The sequence below is a fragment of the Dendropsophus ebraccatus genome, chromosome 3 (assembly GCF_027789765.1).
Source record: "Dendropsophus ebraccatus isolate aDenEbr1 chromosome 3, aDenEbr1.pat, whole genome shotgun sequence".
In the NCBI taxonomy this organism is placed as follows: Eukaryota; Metazoa; Chordata; class Amphibia; order Anura; family Hylidae; genus Dendropsophus; species Dendropsophus ebraccatus.
Genome location: NC_091456.1, coordinates 59,376,601 through 59,399,388, shown reverse-complemented (window position 1 = coordinate 59,399,388; position 22,788 = coordinate 59,376,601). Strand labels below are relative to the sequence as shown.

The 22,788-nt window shown below is 40.8% G+C and overlaps 1 long non-coding RNA gene across 1 annotated transcript in view; it reads left to right on the top strand.

The window, feature by feature from the left end:
• The window catches only part of LOC138785665 (uncharacterized), a 62,518-nt gene that overhangs the window by 5,302 nt on the left and 34,428 nt on the right, over positions 1-22,788 (top strand). The window contains exons 2-3 of the long non-coding RNA XR_011362137.1: positions 15,087-15,241; positions 15,565-16,359. This is a non-coding gene — a long non-coding RNA (uncharacterized lncRNA). The remainder of the gene's footprint in view (positions 1-15,086; positions 15,242-15,564; positions 16,360-22,788) is intronic.

The window sequence follows — 22,788 nt, the reverse complement described above, 5'->3', positions numbered from 1 at the left end:
TACATATATATGGCTTCCATAGAGTTGTGCCTATACATTGCACAACATGCCCAGGTGAGTGCATTCCTGTAGCACCTTGCTAACACACTCAATGACATTTTACCATAATGCACAAGGAAGCGCCCCTCCCTTCTCTTCTTCTCTGTGAGTGTTCTAGTTCATTTCACTAGCACTATAACAGGAGAAATGCAATGAGAAATTGCTATTAAAATCTAACTATAGCCCTTGCTACATGTTTTGTCATACCAGCGACATCATTAGAAAGTATTGCTTCCCAAAGAAACACACCAGGAGTTTTGGACATAATACTAAATCACATCATTATTCTAGCAGTGTTATTTGTTTCATTTCATCGTAGCTGCACCCATTCATAGAACATAAAGAGATAAAAATAGATATAGAATCAGAGATGTATACTCTATGATGTATAATCTACTGATAACTTAAGTTTAGTCAGTGTTTTGGAGGTGACAGAGTCCCTTGAAAATTCATCTGTAATGCTCTCAGACATCTACCCACAATACCCTGCAGTTCTTGCTACTCAAACCAGGAAACCAGGAAACCAGGAGAGCAGTGGTATAGTCAGTGGCGGTCTTTGGCACCAAGCACCCCAAGCGATCGCTTGGGGCCCCCAACATCCAGGGGGGCCCCCACGCCCTGCTCTTGTGCTCAAGACCGCTGGACAGGGCCACTGCCCCACTCGCTGCGGCCATCTGAACTGTAACTATGAGCACTCGTAATGAGCACTCATAGTTACATGCAGCAGCACTGACAGGGCGGGAGACATTGGCTCCCTTCCTGTCAGTCACTCTTGTGGCTGCAGGAAGGGTTTTCCCTGCGGTCACAAGTGGCAGCTTTGTCCTTGTGGTGCCGGCGCTCCAGTGACATCACTGGAGCATAGGCGCCAGGACAAGGGGAGTGCGGCCTCTTGTGATCGCAGGGAAAACCCTTCCTGCGGCCGCAAGAGTGAAGAGAAGACGCCCGGACCCAGGTGAGTATAAGTGTTTGTTTTATTGTGTTATATACTATATGGGAGGGGGAGCACACAGGAGTCTGTTTAACTGGGGGATGGCACATCGGGGGTCTATATAAATGGGGAGAGCACACAGGGGGGGCTATATAACAGGGGGAGCACACAGGGGGGCTATAGACTACTGGGACTTCACAGAGGGGTCTATATACTACTGGGGGCAGCACACAGGGGGTCTATATACTACTTGGGGCAGCAGAATGGGGTCTATACACAACTTGGAGAGCACACAGGAGGTCTATATCCAAGTGGGGGAGCACACAGGGGAGCTATATACTACTAGGGGAGCACACAGGGGTCTATATACTACTGGTGGGGCACACAGGGGTTCTATATACTACTGGGGGAACATACAGAGGGTCTATATACTACTTGTGAGGCACACATGTGGTTTATATATAACTGGGGGAGCACACAGGGGTCTGTATACTACTGGGGCAGCACACAAGGGGTCTATATAAATACTGGTGGGGCACACAGGGGGTCTATATACTACTGGGGGAACCACACAGGGGGTTTATATACTACTGGAGGAGCACACAGGGGTCTTTATTAAAGTGGGGAGCACACAGGAGGTCTATATCCAAGTGGGGGAGCATACAGGGGGGCTAAATACCCTTGAGGGAGCACACAGGGGGCCTATATACTAGTGGGAGAGCACACAGGGGGTATATACAACTGGGGGCAGCACACAGGGGGTCTATATACAACTGCTATCTACTTTGTCCTAAGGGATGGATCTGCACACAGACTTTTCTTACTTCTTGCTTATATTAACTTATGGGGAAGAAAGTGGTTACAAACAGGGAAGAGCTATATGAATTTTCATCTTATAGGGGTGGATTATAATGTGAAAGGTTGGGTCCTAGGATGCCCATATGGTTGAATTCTGTGGCGCACATAGGTTGATCACTGATTTTTTAACTATAAGCGCATTGTAATGCACTTACAGTTAAAAATGACACCATTTTCTGGGTAGAAGGCACCTCTACTGCCAGCCACTAGAGGGTGGGTGCGATCTCTTCCTTCAGGATACACATGCAAAGGATCACATCATTCATGTTTTGCTCATGCATACCGAGTGGTTCCTTTTTTTTTTTTTTTAATAGTTTATAAAAAAACAAACAAACGCTGATTAATAAATCGGCGGTTTGCACACATATGTAGTAATTTTTGAGCCACAATCATTACAGTGGTTAAGCACTGTGCCTTTTTTTTTTTTTTTTTGCTTTGCCAGTATTAGTGCCATAGCAGTCTCAATGCATCACTATGAGACAGTTATAGTGTCTGGACTCCATGAAGTTCCTACAACGTTTTTTTCTTGTTTGTTTACAATTTTTAAGATGACTTCTGTCATTTTAAGTGCAAAATGACGTCCGCTATTTTGAGGATTGGCTGCCCGTCAGTGCAATGACAGCTCATGGTACATTACTCTAGCTTATGCTGCGTTTACTCAGAGCTATAATTCGCCCAATCGAATGATTAACAAATTCGAAGTAACGTTGTGTTTTATATAACGATCAGCGTTATATATATCGTTTGGAAAAATTGTTATTGCGATCGTTTAAAGATCGCTTAAGCCTATCTCACACATAGGGTAAATTGATGAAAGACTGTTTACACGAAGCGATCTGTGAATTTTTTGCGCATCACCAACGACAATTTGAGAACATGTTGAAAAATCAAAATGAACCATTTCTCACTCGTCACTTGATCGTTCGTTGTGTTTACATGAGCCGATTATCGCTCAAATGCGATCGTTATCGCAAAAATTTGAATGGTAATCGCTCCGTGTAAACGCACCACTAGGTGGACTGATTGTTTTTTGGGTGTGTCTTTAATTGAAAAGCCCATTGAATTTTCTAGTAAAAACAGAGAAAAGACGGTGAACGGTGTGAACAACAAAAAAATAACATCCGCTGTTTGCAAAAGAAGTCCGAAAATAATTGACATGATTATTATTTTGACGTCCATTGCATTGCAGTCAGTTAAATTACAGCAATAATGGACATCTTTTTAAATAGAAAAAGTGGACGCCTTTTCTCTTTTTTGACGTTATGCTTTGGACTGCTTTGCTGTAATCAGTGTGAACCAATAGGAACTAGTCCAAAGATTGAAGCTGACCTAAAAAAGCACTTCTCGGCAAGACAAATATCCTAAACATACCAGCAACTTCACAAAAAAAAAAAACAATCTTTATATGCTCTTAAAAGTTAAAGGGGTTATCCAAGGTAAGTAAAAGCACAGCTTCTTTTTGCAAAAACAGCTCTACCACTGTCCCCAGGTTGCGTGTGTTATTCCATTCACTTCAATGGAACTGAGCTTCAAAACCACACCCCAAACCAAGGACAGGAGTGGTGCTGTCTCTGGAGAAAAGCAGCCACATTTTTGTAAGTCTGGATAACCCTTTTAAGAAAAAAAAATCGATTAAAATGACTATTTTATATAACTGTTGAGATTAGAGATGGGCGAACTGAACTTTCCAAACGACAACTGAACTTAAAAATTTGATTTGGGAACAAAACATTTTTTGAAAAGGTTGTACAAACTCGATCTAAAATGGCGGCTGCACATTGTACAATACACTAAATCCAAAGCCCAAGTGTAAGAGGCTATCCTTGCACCTTGATCAACAACCCCCCCCCCCCCCCCCCCGCAAATTAGCTCCTGTGCAGTGAACTGAACACATACATTTACAGTAACTAGAGAGAGATAGGTAGAGGTAGGGTTAGAGAGGCAGGTTTAGAGGGGGTTATAGAAGGTGGATTATGATCAGGGACAGATGGAGGAATAGTGTGAGGGTAGTGGTGTAAGCGGTGTAGCTGTGAAATGACTCCTGTCCTGTCAATCTTTGTGCCAGTACGCCCCGACCACAGGAAAGCTGTGGTCAGGGTGTACTGGCACACAGATTGACAGGACAGGAGTCACTTCACAGCTACACAGCTTACACTACTACCCTCACACTATTCCTCCTATCAGGTTACATGAGGTGGCTTGTTATAAAACTGTGTCTGGCAGCAGAATAACTGTCATTGACAACTGTATTTATTCTTCTGCCAGATGAAGGGTGTACCGAAACGTGCGTTGGGGTGTCTCTGTGGGTAAGGGAGCTGCATGGCTCAATAGAATGTTGTCTGTGTTTTCAGCCATGTGTTGTGTTACCTTGATGTATTAACTCACTGCTTATTAGTTATTTTCTATATACATTGTACTTCTACTTCTTTTACCTCCTGGTCTATTTATTCTGTGGGTATTTGTTATTGTTACAAGCACGCTTTGTCTCCGTCATTTTTATTATTGCATTATGTACATGGCACTTTGAAATATACAAAATTCGCTGGCGAAAGCATGCACTTTACTTTACACATGACACATGCATGATCCGTGTAGTCTCTCCTTCCCTATGTTGTGTTGTTTGTTTCGGGCTGTCCTCCTTGAAATGTTTTTTTTTAAGGTATATGTATTCAAATCATGTTTCTAAATAAATTGTTCTGAATTAACTTCATGAATTTTTTCTAAAAACTGACTTGTGGCTTGGATGTTTTGTTTCAAACGTTTAAGGTGTTGTGTTTTGTGACACATCTTTAAGCATATAATTTTGGTACCCATTTGGGGCTATTTAGCAAAAACTTCTGTTTGGTGTTATGGAAAAATTAAGCCTGTCATTGCAAAGAAAAATTAGTGGCATAAAAAATAATAAAATTAATAATAAATAATAAAAAAATTTATTAAAGAAGTCCAGTGATTAAAAAAAAAAAAAATATATCAAACCTTAGCAGCAGGGGGGGCGGGACATAATAAACAATAATTACTTACCTATCCCTGCAGCCTTGGATTGCAGCTCCTGGACCTCTGCTGGGCTCCAGGATCTTTTTTAAGTTCACCCAGGAGAGCTGTGGACATTGCTGAATCTCTGATGTACAATGAGTCATTGTATGCCAGTGATCTACCAACATGCACAGCTCTCCTGGGTGAAGTCAACTGTCAGGTGATCACAGGCACACTCTTAGTTGTAGTAAGGTGCAGTAGAAATCAGCCAACAAGAAGATAAGGTATTATTGTTCAATAGTCACTTTACTGAAATGTCAGGTACAACGGGTAAAAGTCTTTTATCTGGTCACATATAGGTCAATAAATGCAAATTTCTCTCTAAAATACAATGCATATACCTCATATGTAAGATAATAAAGTGCAATAGGCATGAATAGCAATAGAAACATAAGTTTTAAACTGGAATGGATCTTCTGCCCAAAGGAAAACACTGAAAATCCTTGATGGGCACTTGTAAACAGCACTTTTAACCCTTTGAGGACCAGGCCCAAAATGACCCAGTGGACCGCGCAAATTTTGATCTTAGTGTTTTCGTTTTTCCCTCCTCCCCTTCTAAGAGCTCTAGCACTCTCAGTTTTCAATCTACAGGCCATGTAAGTGCTTGTTTTTTACAGGAATAGTTGTACTGTGTAATGGTGCCATTCATTTTACCATAACATGTACGATGGAATTCCAAATATATTATTTATGAAGATATAAATAGGTGAAATCGTAAAAAAGAATGCAACATGGTAATGTTTGGGGGGTTCCTGTGTTTACGTAATGCACTATATGGTAACAGCGACATGACACTATTATTCCATAGGTCAGTCCGAACACAACCATATTCAGGTTACACAGATTCTCTAATGTTATATATATATATTTTTTATGAAATCCTTTTTTTTGCCAATTAAATATTAATAAAATGGGACTATTGTGACGCTTATAACGGTTTTATTTTTTCACCTACGGGGCTGTATGGGGTGTCATTTTTTCCGCCATGATCTCTAGTTTTTATTAATACCATATTTGTGAAGATCGGACGTTTTGATCACTTTTTATTGATTTTTTTAAATATATAATGTAACATAAAATCGGTAATCTGCGCACTTTTTCCCCTCTTTTCGTGTACGCCGTTTACCAGTCACAATGACGCTTGTTATATTTTAATAGATCGGACAATTCCGCACGCTACGGTATATTATATGTTTATCTATTTATTCATTTTTATATGTTTTATTTATATAATGGGAAAGGGGGGTGATTTAGACTTTTATTGGGGGAGGGGCTTTGGGGTAGTGTGTTAGTGTTTTGAACTTTTTTTTTTTACACTTTTGAAGTCCCTTTGGGGGACTTGTACATACAATACTTAGATTTCTACACTGATGAATGCTATGCCATAGGCATAGCATTGATCAGTGTTATCGGCGCTCTGCTCATTGAGCCTGCCTGTGCAGGCTCAGTGTAGCAGATCGCCGATCGGACCGCACGGAGGCAGGTGAGAGACCTCCGGCAGTCCGTTTCAACGATCGGGACCCCCGCAGTCACACTGCGGGGGTCCCGATCGGTAAGTGACAGGGGACTCCCCCTGTCACTTACACTTAAACGCCGCGGTCGCGCCGTGATCGCGGCGTTTAAGGGGTTAATGACACGCGGCAGCGCGATCGCTGCAGCGTGTCATTACCGGTGAGGTCCCGGCTGCTGATTGCAGCCGGCCCCCACCTGCTATGAAGCGCGCTCCGCTCCGGAGCGCGCTTCATAGCGGGAAAAACACCCAGGACGTAAGGTTACGTCATGGGTCGTCTGGGGACAGACTTCCATGACGTAACCCTACGTCCAGGGTCGTCTAAGGGTTAATCAGCTATCATTATGGTTCAGAGTACCCCTTTAACTTTTAAGAGTCACTTCACAGTTGTGTCCATATTAAAGTTATCCTATAAACACCTGTAAACAAGAATTACTGCCATAGTGATAACGGGAAAAAATAACACTTCCGCCACTGCATAGTGTCCTTAGAAAAAAAAAAGTCCCTTTTTGATAGAGGTCTTCTAGAACATAGCAAGTAGCGTTCATTAGAGTCTCTGCATAAAATATTTACCAAACGTGATCCTCTCTAAAAAAAAAAAAATGGCAGTAGCAATCACAGTAGTAGCGTGCTCCGGCCGCATGCTCCATTGTGTGCAGTGGGGAGTTCTGATGCAGGCGGGCACAGATGCGCCCGCATCAGAACTCAGCAGCGCTAAAGATCATCTGGCTGGTACTGTAGTATGATGATCTTATCTGACACCGGCTGTTCTGTGACCCGACTGGGTCACAGAACGGCTGGTCTCATACAGCATCTGAACATGGCCTTAGAATGCATGCAGGAAGATAGGTGCACAAAGTTCCTGTGGTAGTTTGGAGCCATTGCCACTGTGTGTCACTATATGGTGTCTCTGCATTGTTTCGTATTACAAAGATAATTTATAATAATTCTAGGATACCATCTTATGACATAATTTTTAATTCATTTATTCCTCATACTGAGGAAATGTGGGGTCTTCAGCCATAATATGTTACTGTGTAACATCCCATTTAATATTAACTCTGATAATCTAAGTTTTATATTTTAATTATAATAGTACTGCCTACAATTTTACTGTATTTAAAGATGTGGCTCTCAATTGATATAATCTTTTAAGCAGGCCTATCAGGTTCCCCAATCTGATCACCCCCCCCCCCCCCACCTCCAAACACTAACCACCCGCCCACCCACAAAGCATTAAGCACTTAGACCTGCAGCATTCATGCATTGGTTAGTGACCCACCCTTATCTGCACTGCCATATTTATAAAGATGGCCGAACCAAAGTAACAATGAACCACTTTTGCCTTTTGTTTCCAACCATTTCCTCATAGTCTGCAAGCTCTTACAAACAGGTTTACAAGCAGTACCAAGCTCCAAACCTGCAGCCCTTATGATTCTGCCGTTTTTCTAGCAAAGGCTAGGCATCCAGTTAGGCTCTTACAATGAAACTTTTCGTTGTGAAATATATTAAAGCTCGCCAGCAATAAAAACGTAACTTATTGTTCAAAACGTAATTGTTGTTCAAAAATGTTTCAGCTCACTGAAAAACTTCCATCCAAAAAGAAATTATAGTTGCTCAAGCAAATTACATTTATCCTAGTCATTGAAATAAACCTTGCGATCCATCAACCTTTTCAAAGTAAATACACAGTACTAGTCTACTACCCGCTTGAAAAAAACAGACTCGGAAAAATTAGTTGACCCATGAGATTGCCTTGTTTATCAAGTACATAGCTTTTGTTTGGAAAGTGGACAAATACTACCTAATCTTTCAGTGTCTTGGGTGAAAGATATTCCTACAGTATTCTGTTATTCCTAGATTTACTACATCTGGTAAACTTCACTTCTATATGATCTAAAAACATTGACAAAAATAAGAGATAAATATCAACTACACATACCTATGTTGATTTCTCACAAAATAATTTTATCTACATTTGTACTGAATATCAGGGAATTGTGTACACAGTAATTATTCAGGGCAGCGGAGAGAAAGCAGTAGTGGAACAAAGTCCAATTTTTACAGTATTCAGCATTTTTCTTAGGATGTGTACCTTTTGCAATATAAAAAAAAATAAATCTTAACCCGTTAAGGGTGCAGCCATTTGTTTGCATATTTGCTTCCAAACATTTACGCTAAACATTTTTTGCAACTTTTTAGTCTCCATCTTGGCTTACTTAAAAGTTATTAAGTCATATGATTTTTCTTTATAATGTTTGAATGCCTAAAATACTACATTTACTGTTACACCATCATCATTTATCTTTTTATGATATAACTGTATTGTATGGGTTATTAGACTATAAGGCTATGTTCACACAACATAATATTTCAGTAAAGAACGTATGCTAATTGCAATGGAATTAGTGTCCATTCTTTACTGCAGGGGCGGCATTGCTTTGAAGTCAATGCAATGCCGCCCGCTGTGTTCACACATGATTATGTTAGCGTCGTTCTTTAGAAAATAATGTACCTGCCTATTATTGGTCAGTGAACATTGACCGAAAATAATAGCTGTTGACACAATGTTGAAGTGAATGACTAATTGATTTGTGGGCACACACGATGGTGCCCGCAAGTCAATGTTAAGAAAAGAACGTTCCTGCAGCCGATACAGAGGTATCGGCTGCAGGAACGCCTTGAATGCAGCCCGACGGTTGGCAGTTTAACAGTGTCTGTTGCTATGCAATGGACGCTGTTAAACCAAGTGTGAACATAGCCAAAGGATATTAAATCGTATATGATTTAGGCACAGTTCACACAATATATTTTTTTAATAAATAACAGTGAATAGAGGCTACACTAAAAATTCAGTGCACACAATGTAAGTACAGCTCACGGCCGTTCTTTACATTGTTTGCTATGGTTAATTGGAGCACAGGCACACCCAAATGTGCCCGTATTCCAGTTAACATGAAGTAATGTTCATCCGGCCAGAACTGCAGTACCACAATGACAAAAAAGTTTTTTTTTTTTTTTTTTTAAACCATTAGCAAACCATTTGATCAAACAGCGTGTACCATCTCACCATGTTAAGGTAAACTTTAGAGAGATGGTTCCTAGCACTGGCCTCTCTTGGGCTAATATTAAACTTACCAAACTGGGAATGAAGGATCCAATTATACTCTAATTAAAACACCCAGAGTAGATGTTCAAGAGTTCAAGACAGAAGGAGGTAGCCTGTTTTTATTATTATTATTATTATTATTATTATTATTAATAATAATATTATTATTATTATTATTATTATTATTATTATTATTATTATTAATATTATTATTATGTTTTCCAGACATGTCAAAAGTTTAAACTGCATTGGTCTCAGTCCTGACAGGACATAAACAGGGGAAGCGCACAGCAGAGTGCTCAACTCTCCTGCTAGTTGCTTGATTTGGCCCATTACAGTTGGGCTCTATAAACTTTAAACTGTTCCACTGCCTCACCCAGTTTCCAGGCCACCTGGCAATTAGATGCTATCATCTTCTTCTTCTTCAAAATTTCAGCTGATGTGCCGACAGGAAATGCTCGCTCAGCATAGATATAATAGATTTCTCTATGCTGTTTTTGCTGAGTGGTCATTTCATGTCCACAAAAACACTTTAAGGCTGGGTTCACACTACGTATATTTCAGTCAGTATTGTGATCCTCATATTGCAACCAAAACCAGGAGTGGATTAAAAACACAGAAAGGCTCTGTTCACACAATGATGAAATTGAGTGGATGGCCGCCATTTAATGGCAAATATTTGTTGTTATTTTAAAACAACGGCTGTTGTATTGAAATAATGGCCTTTATTTACTGTTATATGGCGGGCATCCACTCAATTTCACCATTGTGTGAACAGATCCTTTCTGTGTTTTTAATCCACTCCTGGTTTTGGTTGCAATATGAGAACCACAATACTGACTGAAATATACGTAGTGTGAACCCAGCTTAAAGAAGAGGACAGTGGCAGAAATCGGGGGCCTGGAAACCAGCTGCGGCAGTGGAGCAGGACAGGTAAGTATACACATTTGTTATGCTCAGTGCAGCCCCAGCAACATCTTCAACTATGACTAATGAACAGACAACCCATTTAACTGTAATGTAATGTGACATTTCTATATGTCATAAAATGATTGCAAACAGATTAAATGGACAGCTACACTTATGGTCATACCTCGCAGGCTATATCACTGGACAGCCCTGGGGGTCTTTATAAAGCTTTACGCAGCCAGTGTACAGTGTATGCTGGTGGATTTTGTGCAAAAATTTATACTGTGTAAATCATTATAAATAAATAGTTAAACAGCATAAAAATCTGCAACAAAACCCCTAGTGCGTATACTATGTGTCAACATGCCCTAAGTCTGGAATCACAGATGCTGTATATTGTGCAGTTTTTTTTTTAATATATATATATATATATATATATATATATCTCCTGTTACTTTCAAAAGTTTCTGCTTGATATGTATTTTAGGAACACTACATTTCCAATATTTCTAGAAAACAATAAATAAAAATATGAGTGAGTAAAATAAATGGGGTGACATATTCTATCTGTAACCTTTGCTCCATCAAGCCTTTACGGTGCAGTTCAGTGTATAATAACAATGAAATCCCTTAGTCTAAAGTCAATCAGAGATAATCCCTGTGGAAGTCTTTATGAATTGAAATTTATTCCACAATTAACTTTGACGTGTCTTCAAATAAGCCTGGGTTAATACAAGTGTAGGTTTGACATGTACTTAAATAAGAACATGAAAGGACAGATCCTTTGACAATCTTGTTCATTTTTATGTGATTAAAGCTGATGGCTAAATAAATGAGATCTATATGCACAGAAGTGGGGATATCATGTAGAAGAAAACAGGCCGATCCCAGCATCAATATAACATTTCTTGGGTATTATTTCATGGTCATAAAATGAAACAATAATTTCTGGCTATTTTTTTTTTTTAAACGCCAAGTGAGCCCTTAATTATAACAGAATCCAAAATTTTCCAATTCCTGAAAGGCCTCTTTTATAGTATTATAGTGAGTATTTCGCATCAGTGTTTGTAAGCTGAAACTAAGAATGGGTCCAATTTACGGCAGAGATCCATATCTTTTCATTATACTCTTTCTCTCTGTTCCACTCCAATTTTTGATTTATAAATAAAGATGTATAATAAGAAATCTGAGACTAGGACTACATTTAGACTTTTTTCTTATTTTAACTAGTGAGTGATAGCTGCAGCATATGGGGTGGTTAAAATAACATAGTCCTGCTACATGTATCTCGTAACCTTGAGGATTCCTCAAAGAACAAATAATCTATACTTAAACAAATGTAAACGAAAAAACCAAGATCTCATAGATACTGTACCTATTGCCGGGACTTGTTTTTAAGTTGAGGGTTAGATATGTCTTAAGGGCCAATACAAAAATAGAATTTGAGTGCTATGAAAGACTCTTCTGTCATGAATATCACAAGTAACTGATATGTCATTTATGTTAACTTTCATCAGAACTTGTCCATACAGCCATCAGCCATCTTCTCCTTCGGTTCTTATGGTTTTCAGTCATCTTTTAAATTATCAATACCGTTACACAAACTTTTGTATTCTCTGTGCAGTTATAGGCAAACCAATAATAGACAAGTTCTGTTTGGGAGAATACATACTTGTGATAAGCTGGTAATTTGTATGTGTATATAGCTTTTTGTTATGTATGCGGAGTCGGTGTACTAGGAGTTAAATGAGTGTGGGGTCAAAAGTATTTTGGAAAATATGTGGGCGTTTTGCTTTGCGGTACAGTTAAAATTCAGTTATGTTGATTGATTTATACTGTTATGGAGGACGGGACATGGGGATAAATGCTTATAAGTTTTTACAGGAACGATACCGATTTTTATTAGTGTATTGTCCATTTTGCTGCACAGAACAGAACAGCACATTCTATGTACAGGACTCACCGTGAACTGCCAGTTTTCAGAAAGAGACTCCAGGGGATATAAAACAATCTCTTAGTATGTCCAGGTTTTGTTCTAGATAGGATTGCCAAGTGGTTGAGTACATATTTGTTTTATAAGCACTCACTTTGAAATATAGCTTTAGTGTTTCCTTTATGTGTTATTTGTGACCTGGAATTTCTATGTCTCATATATAATGTTCTCAATATTTTATACAAAAAGTATCAATACACACACACTATTGGATGATTTCTTTTTACTATCTATTTATCTATCTTTTATCCATTCAAATTTTAATATCGATCTGTCTGTCTTGTATCTATGAATCATGAAACATATGGTCATGAGTTTACTTGCACCTCGCTTTCTGTCCATTATTTTATATACAGTTAAAAAAAAACATTAAAAAAAAACTACTTTTAACAATATTTCATTAAATAAATAAATTAAAAACTTTGATTGCATATGCTATGTAATGTATACAGCGACAAACTGCAGTACTACATATGAATCTAACAATTATGTATGCAGAGCCATCTTCAGGATTAAGACTAGACAGGGTTAGAGAAACGTAGGAGTATTGAAATAGCTAAACAAGTATAAAAGTAAACATAATAGATCAGCATTTAGGTAAAATTCAAGACTTCCAATCTTTACCTTAAACATATGATGGTCAGGTAATTTTGTTCATCTGGAGAGAACTTGCTATGTAACATGCTTTTCATGCCATGCTGGGGTTGATTCTCATGATCCAGTTGTGAAAGGAGCAATTTATTCAGCAAAGCAGGAGTAGCCAGAAGAAGTTGTGGCACGTACCACTCATCCTTTTAACCATGAAATATGTATTGTCATCTTGACATGTTCACCATTTCTCTTCCCCCATCACCTCCATGCCAATCCACAGCTTTTCTTTTGCAAATTAAGTTGTAAAAATAGTTACCTAGGAAATTTAGGAAGTCACTAGTAATCATTCTGTTATGAAGGAAACTGAATGAAACTTTAAAGACTGGTACTCTGTGGAAGAAGTAAGCCCTATTTACTCTTTGTCTTGGACAATTAGTAAACCAGATGAAGCTGAAACATATGCAACAAAAGAGAAGCCTCAAAGTTTAAATATTAGGGAATCTATGTGAAGCAAAATATTATTGTGTCAAAAATGATGAATGTTATATAGGAACGATACCTCTATTGGCTAGCCAGAAATATTATAGTTGTGTTTAACCCCTTCCTGACAGACCTATGTTAATTAATGGGCTTGGCATGGAAAAGGGGTGTATGGAGCTGGCTCGGGAGCAGAGCCCGCTCCATACACAGCAGGTGTCTGCTACTATGTGCACCGGTCACCCACTGCTAATGGGTGATGCTGTGATCCCGCTGAACAATTTAAATGCCATAGCATTGAATGGATCAGTATTAGCAATCTAATGATTGCTTCTGAAAGATCCAAAGCGGGACTTAAATGAGTATTTCCACTGCAACTAATAGAGTTGTCATGTAGGATAAATACATTAATTTAGCAAACTTGTCTCCTTTTCAAGATATGCCCACTGTATTATGTCAATAGTGGATGCAACTGGGCAAGATAATGGACAGCATAATGCCATGTTTCCACTTAGTATAACACCAGTCATTCTATGACCCTGGTTTACAGAACAGACGGTGTTACTGAAGATCATCCCGCTACTGCACTACCGGCCAGATGATCTTCATTACTGCAGAATTCAGATGCGGGCGTATCAGTGTGCACCCGCATCTGAATTCCCCGCTGCACACAATGGAGTATGTGGCCGGAGCCACACACCCCATTGTGTGAACTGACAGATTTTCTGCGGCCACTGTTCAATGAATAGCCGCCGCAGAAAACTGACATGTCAGTTTTTTGCGGTGCCGCTAGCGATCCTGGCCAAAGTGTATACTATGTGTATACATTCCAGCCAAGATTCCCTAAGCCTGCAGCACAATGTAAGTAAAGTATTTATCATGGCCGTGTTGCAAATCGGCAACAACTGTTGTGATTAATACTGTACTTTACATCGAGTGAACATGGCCTAAGGCTATGTTCACACAACGTATGAGACCTGAAAAGATCATCCTGGCTGGTACTGCAGTACCAGCCGGATGATCTTTAGGGTCGCAGAGTTCTGATGCGGGCGCATCCGTGCATACTATGAAGCGAGCGACCGGAGCCGCTCGCTGCATAGTGTGCACTGACATGGTTTTCTGCGGCCGCTTTTCACTAAATAGCGGCCGGAGAAAACTGACATGTCAGTTTTCTATTGCGCCGCAAGAGATCCTAGCCGGAGCGTATACTGTGTGTGTGCCGGGATCCCTTAGAAAGCAAGGCAACGTATGTTTTCGTACAAACTACAGCCGTTGTTGCCGATTGCAACAACCGCCATGCTTTTATGAAAATATAAGTTGTGTGAACATAGCCTAAGGGTACAAACACACACACCGTATATGCAGCTTATTTACTGCTGCGATACGCAGCAGATACGCAGCAGATTAGATGTAAATAACTGAACACAGCATCAAATCTGAACCACCAAGTCTGCTGCAGATCTGCTGCGTATCTGCTGCGTATACGGTGTGTGTGTTTGCTGTATTTTTAAACCTTGCGCTCTGTATCTAATGTTATCCATACACTTACATTATAAAAACTGATGGTGGAACACTCATTTCCTAGCTATTCCTTTTAAAACCACATATTCAGCAAAGTCTACATGTGTTTTCATTGCAGAGAAAAAGATTGGGCCTATTGAAATTTGGCATGCCTGATCCTGATTTACGTAGGCCTTGGCAACTGAGTGAGAATTGGGATACCCCATTTACAATCAACTTTTATGTAAAGTATATGGCCACTTTTATTTCCCTAGTTGGTGGCCACAAAGCAAGGTAAGTTGATTTGAACCTGTTTTTTTTAACAGTATTATTTTACAACCGAGTAATCCTGCTACCATCTAAATACTTCATACAAACCCTGTGTCTGTCCTAAGGTCAGTCCTGTGTCTGAAGAATTTGACCTTCAAGGATTTCAGTAACCCCGCTCTCAGCCTAGTATAATTGTATAGCCTATAGAGCAGTACTGTGAAATGCTTCCAAGGGATAAATAGGACTAAGCATGACATTAGTGTAATAAGTGTTTTATTTTATTTAAATTCTTATATTATCGAAGGTTTTATCACAATAAATATTGTTCTATGCATTACTCTGAACAGTTTATGCACCGCTCTGAACACCCTGAAGAAAAACGGACACACTGTTCCGAACATCCTGTGAACTGCTTTGAGTACTCTAAATAAGAACTGACACACTGTTCCGGACAGTTTGCGCACTGCTCTGAACACCCTCAGGAGGAACTGATACACTGTTCCGAACATCCTGCGCATTGCTCTAAACACTCTGAATAGGAACTGGCACACTGTTCCGAACAACGTATGCACTACTCTGAACATTTTTCAAGAGATACATTGTTTCAAATACCTTACAGGCACACCAATCCGTAAAAATAAATATTAGTGGAATGTAAACTCCGGATAGAGATTCTTGGATATTACACCATTTCATTAAACAGGCTTGTTTTATTTGGCTCTGAAATAAGCAACTCTAATTATGCAGGGTAACACAGCAACAAGTAACATCTGATTAATCCACACCTGACAGATGAGCAGTTCACATATAAGGGAGGAATACGGGGCCGCAGCATAATCCTGATGAGGGCAACCGACACTGTTGCTGAAACGCGTTGATTACCTTCTTTGCCTTTCCAAGCACCCGTACTAGCAGTGACGTCACTCGACTCCCGGGAAAATATTTTTTGAACTGCTAACATCTACGTTGCCCACTGCGGAGTAGTGCCGCCGGACGGGGCACCTCTAGCAGGGGTTACATCCACATCCTGTTGCTAATCATATGATACTAAGTATTTTCGAAGGATTTACTACTGGCGTATACACCGGATCTTCAACACATATGGGAAACTACAAATCAGCATTGTGAAAGAGGACAAACAGGTAATTAATATCCTTTTAGTCTTCTAACTAGTGTTTTATTTTATAGTACACCAATACACATTTGGGATTGCCTTAGCATTGCGCTGACTGTCAATTTAATTACCTTGATATAGTGACCATTTTGTTTGAGAAATTCCCAGAAGATCACTTTTTAATGCAGTTTTGGTGGTGTTATTAAAAGGGTTCACTGTATATAAGTCCTTAAAGAGGACCTGTCACCCCGGCTGCCGGGGTGAAGCCCGCCCGGCTCCCCGGTGGAGCCCCTTATACTTATCCCCCTCTCGAAGTCCCTGTCCTCGACCCCGTCCCACCTCTGAGAGAACCCCATCAGAAGCCGTGCGGGCGCTCACCAGAGATGAGTCCGACGCCCATAGAGAATGACTGGAGCAGTCATTCTCTATGGGCATCGGACTCATCTCTAGTGATAGCGCGCACGGCTTCTGACAGGGATTTCTTGGCGAAGCGAAGGGGTCCAGGACCAGGACTTCGAGAAAAGGGTGAGTATAGGGGCTCCACAGGGGGGGGGGGTCGGGCGGGCTTCACCCCGGCAGCCGGGGTGACAGGCTTCCTTTAATGCTTGGTGCATCTCATTTATAACTGTGAATAACAGTTGTACTTATAAACATTGTGGCTTTTGATATCGTAATGAAAATTCCCAGCTTTGCTCCAGATGTCTTGAAAATCTGGATACAGTCCTGCAAAACTTCACCCAGGACTGTATCCCACTTTTCCAGACACCCAGACCAGAGCTCAAATTCAGCCAGCTGACAAGCTGATGGCCATGCGAAGCAAAGCACTTCAGTACTACCATTAATTTACGGAAACTGGAGAGAAAGGAACGGCTGCACATCCCATCTATGGCTGATACTAATGCCGCTAGGCCTATATTAAAAATCAACACCAGAGTGTCTGTATATGAATTGATCAAGCCATATTGCCCCGTGTACCACCGCGCAGGTCCTCTGGTCCACACGGGTCCCTACGCTAACTCCACACCATGTCGGTCAGCGAACGCCAACCCCGCAAAGCGTGCACATGCAGGGAAGGGAGGCCAAGGAACGGCCCTGCAACCCCAATGTCACAGGACCAGACCCAAAAAGCCCCAACAAAACCCAGCCAGCACCACCGGCGGGGAAGGCTGCCCCCAAACGACACCAGTATGGATATGGTATTACACTTAACATTGCTGCTCTCACAGAATGGGGAAGACATAGGGTCCAGACATGTGAGCACAGGCATATCCTGCTAATTTTGGTCATGTGGGTCTTATAAAGGAGTGCTAGCTGTTCAGAGAGGGAGAACATTAAAACACGGAAACTGGAGAGAAAGGAACGGCTGCACATCCCATCTATGGCTGATACTAATGCCGCTAGGCCTATATTAAAAATCAACACCAGAGTGTCTGTATATGAATTGATCAAGCCATATTGCCCCGTGTACCACCGCGCAGGTCCTCTGGTCCACACGGGTCCCTACGCTAACTCCACACCGTGTCGGTCAGCGACCGCCAACCCCGCAAAGCGTGCACATGCAGGGAAGGGAGGCCAAGGAACGGCCCTGCAACCCCAATGTCACAGGACCAGACCCAAAAAGCCCCACCAAAACCCAGCCAGCACCACCAGCGGGGAAGGCTGCCCCCAAACGACACAAGTATGGATATGGTATTACACTTACCATTGCTGCTCTCACAGAATGGGGAAGACATAGGGTCCAGACATGTGAGCACAGGCATATCCTGCTAAATTTGGTCATGTGGGTCTTATAAAGGAGTGCGAGCTGTTCAGAGAGGGAGAACATTAAAACACGGAAACTGGAGAGAAAGGAACGGCTGCACATCCCATCTATGGCTGATACTAATACCGCTAGGCCTATATTAAAAATCAACACCAGAGTGTCTGTATATGATCATTAATTTGCTCCTCCCTGATGTACACTCAGACAGATCATACATGCACACTCATACAGACAGATCATACATGCACACACATACAGGCAGCTCATACATACATGCACACTCATACAGGCAGCACATATAGTCAGCTCATATAGACAGGCGTGTCTTCTGACAGCGAGTCTCCTGACAGCTGCTCCCGTTGCTCCACAGCTACCCTCAGATCATTGTCCTCATGCAGCTTCCCCCTCAGGCTCCATACCACATACTTCAGCTGCTGTTGAACCCCATACTATACATTTCAGCTGCCACTGCAGATCATCATCACACACACCTCAGCTGGTGCAGAACATCATAATACACCTCAGTTGCAGCAGAACCCCATACCACACACCCCAGCTGCTAAAGAACCTCATCATACCTCAGCTGCTACAGAACCCCATCATACCCCTCAGCTGCTGCAGAACCCCATCATACACCTCAGTTGCTGTAGAACCCCATAATACTACTCAGCTGCTGCAGAACCTCATCAAACCCCTCAGCTGCTGCATAACCCCATACTACACCTCAGCTGCTGCAGAACCTCATACCACACACCTCAGCTGCTGCAGAACCCCATACTACACCTCAGCTGCTGCTAATTGTCTGGGAGTTGGAATGGAAAATTTTGCCAGGTCATATTTAAAACCCATATACATCATGCCTTGCATTATATATATACAGATACAGTGTAGTAGCCATAGGCAGTGTCCTGACATTGGGAAGGAAGGGGTTAAAACACTGACAACTTTTATCTTTATTACTCCGGTCAGTGTTACCCTTTGTTTTTTATCTCCCCAGGCTGAGATCCCTCCGTGCCACCATGAACCACTGTACATCTCTGAGCATCCCTTCCCCCTCCTCCTGCACAGAGCTGAGCCCGGACTGCCGGCTCCTTATCAGATCATTCACCGCCTGAGCAGGAAGAGGAGGAGAGGGAGAGCTACCTGCTGAGGTCAGTGCTGGGCACAGGGCACCCTCTCTGGGGGCGACAGCAATATAGCGTCTGGCTCCCTCTTCTACTCCATGTATGCTGTGAGCTGCGAATGTCAGCTCGCAGCTACATTGTAGCAGACGGTACGGGAGCCGTCCATTGACTCCTATGTACTAAAGGCTGCCATAATTCAACTGTATATGTGTCGTGCAGGACATACACAGTTGCTATTGCAAATGGCAGCCCCCAGTGCAGCACATAATTGTTAGTTTTACAAAACACAAAAACAGAAATCAAAGTATAACTATTAGTGATGAGCGAATACTGTTCAATCGAATAGATATTCGATTGAATAGTAAGGTATTCGATAGTATCGAATATTATCAAATAGTACGCAGAATATTCAATAAATATTCGATAAGCGTTCAAATCCCCCTTCCCTTTCCCTGAAGTGTCATTCGTGGACTTCGTGAACCTCCAAGTGGTCGAATAGATGTTTTTCAATAATCGAATACTTGTTTCCATAGACTTTAATGGGATCGAATATTCGATCGAATAGTCGAATATCAGGGAGATATTCGTACGAATATTCAATATTCGAATATTTCACTATTCGCTCATCACTAATAACTATTTTTAAAGATATTAATAATAATAATAATAATAATAATAATAACAAAGTGACACATTCCCTTTAAGGCCCTCATACACTTACCAGCACTTGTGCTGCCCTAGGCACTTGGACTGAATACATCCCATTCGGATTGTTCCACAAACATCACATTTTTTTTAATACCAATCTGTTACATATATGCAGAAAAAAATCACATGAATCATGTGTGAATTTTGTTGCAAATTTGCCATGGATCTTATCATGATACAAAGGAAGTAGTGAAATCAATCATAAACCCACAACATAATAAGCAGCTTCGGCTGCAAATTTCTCCACGGTGGACCGTCTTCAGGAGCGGGCCTGGCAGGAGGGGGAAAAAATGGGGGCTCTACCGGGGAAGTCGGGCGGGCTCTGCCCAGGGTGCTAGGATGACAGGTTCCCTTTAACCCCTAGGCAACCAAGGTCATACTGGTACGCCCTGGGTGCCTGTCCCCAGATGACCCTGGGCGTACCGGTATGTCCTTTGCTGTGAAGCGGGCTCCGGAGTGTAGTATGCTTCATAGGAGGTTGGGGCCGGCTGCAGTGAGCCCTCCCTGTTAATGACTGGCTGCAGCGATCGCGGGGCAGCGTGTCATTAACCCCTTAAATGCTGCAGCGTCTAAGTGTAAGTGACAAGGGCAGTCCCCTGTCACTTACCAATTAGGACCCCTGCAGTGTGACTGCGGGGGTCCCGATGGCAGTATCGGACCGCCGGAGGTCTCTTACCTGCCTCCGTGTGGTCTGATCGGCTTTCTGCTCATTGAGCCTGTACCCCAAAGCCCCTCCCCCAATAAAAGTTAAGATCACCCCCCTTTCTGATTATATAAAAAAAAAGTATAAAAATAAATAAAAAAACATATTATATACCGTAGCGTGCGTAATTGTCCGATCTATTAAAATATAACAATAGTCATCGAGAAGGCATAAACGAAAAGAGGACAAATAGCGCCAGGATTACCAATTTTTTGTTACAATATATTTTAAAAAATGTATTAAAATGTGATCAAAACATCCAGGCTACACAAATATGGTATTAATAAAAACTAGAGATCATGGCGCAAAAAATTATACCCCATACAGCCCTGTAGGTGAAAAGCTAAAACCGTTATAAGGGTCACAATAGGGCCACTTTATTAATAATCAATTGCAAAAAAAAAAAAAAAAGGATTTAAAAAGGAAAAATATATAACATTAGAGAATCTGTGTAAACCTGCATATGGTTGTATTCCGACTGACCTATAGAATAATGGTATCATGTCCCTTTTAACATATAGTGCATTACGTAGACACAGGAACCCCCAAAAAGTTACCGTATTGCATTCTTTTTTACGATTTCACCAATTTATATCTTCATAAATAATATATTTGGGGTTCCATCATACATGTTATTGTAGAATGAAAGACAAAGTACAACTATTCCTGTAAAAAACAACCCTTACATGGCCCTGTAGAAAGAAAAATGAAAGCGCTAGAGCTCTTAGAAGGGGAGGAGGAAAAAACGAAAACACAAAAATGAAAATTTGCGCGGTCCACTGGGTCATTTTGGGTTTGGTTCTCAAGGGGTTAATACAATTGTGCAAACATAATGAACAACATAAAATAATTTATAAAAAACAAAACAAGTAAATGCATCATTTAATTCCAATCGTATCAACGCGTTTCTATTCAAAATATACTTCACAATTATTTGTAACAATTTTTTTGTTTATCTCCTCTATTTTCTTTGTCAGCATGCACAAGGTAAACCCTTACTATAATACTATACTTAATTTAATTAATGTACAAGCTTACAAATAATGGGCAGGTCTCCTTCCCTACATAGAAGTGTTTACATACACAACACCATGTGATCTGTAGATAAATATATCTAATAGAAAGTATTTTCTGCCTCCTAGGATTAAATCTGCTTTATTATATATGTGAGGGCAAAAAATTTGAAGAATGAACTGCATTTCTTTATTGTTGCGACATAGGACTATATTCAAAAGAGAAAGCAAGTCTCTCACTATTCTTATTACACCTGTTATTTAGCAGCAATGATTTTCTGTCCGTATTAACAGCTTTTTAAGATGTTTATGTAATTACATCCTCAGGATAAGACTATTGTAGTAGCATATTTAGTGTCATGTCAATACAAGAAAATACTCTTGAGAATAGGACTTAAAGGGAACCAAGCACCTAAAAACGCCTGTTAAGCTCTGAAAATGTGCTGGACACTTCCCAGACATGCTTTTACCCCCCCCCCCCCCTGCAATGTACAACCCATAAGCTTATGTTATAAACTTGGCGCGCTGGCGTGATTAGACTGCATAATTGCATTCGGAGGTGCGCCGTCCCTCACATCGGCGGGCCTATTTTCCTACTACGTCGCACATGCGCAGTACAGCGGGTCCGATCCATGCTGTACTGCCCAGGTGCAGAACAGCCTTGAACTCATTGCTACAGCACTTTTTCATAGAGTAACAGGCGTTTTTTTAGGTGATTGGTTTCCTTTAAATACCAACTGAGGCACTGGGAGGAAGATTCAGTTAAAGATCCATAGCCAGCCATTATTCGGCGGCCAGGATGACTGATCATTGTCTTGTGGCTTTTGGTAAAAAATACCAATCCATTTTTCCCTGATTTTCTGGAACCAACCTTTCTCACTCTCATTGATAACACATCATCTACCATTCCCCTGATCTTATAATGAAGACAGTTTAGCTTTATATATAACGGGTCATTTTTAACTGCAGATAAGTTTTTAGATCATAAAATCGGTATAACATTTCTGTTTTATAGTATTGTTAGACATAACAATAACATTTCCGTCCTTGTCAGCAACTTTACAATTAACTGTTTCCTAAGTGTTTAAACATTTGATGGCTTTGATGGCTTTTATCTATCATTTTGTCATATATTAGCAGTAGGATA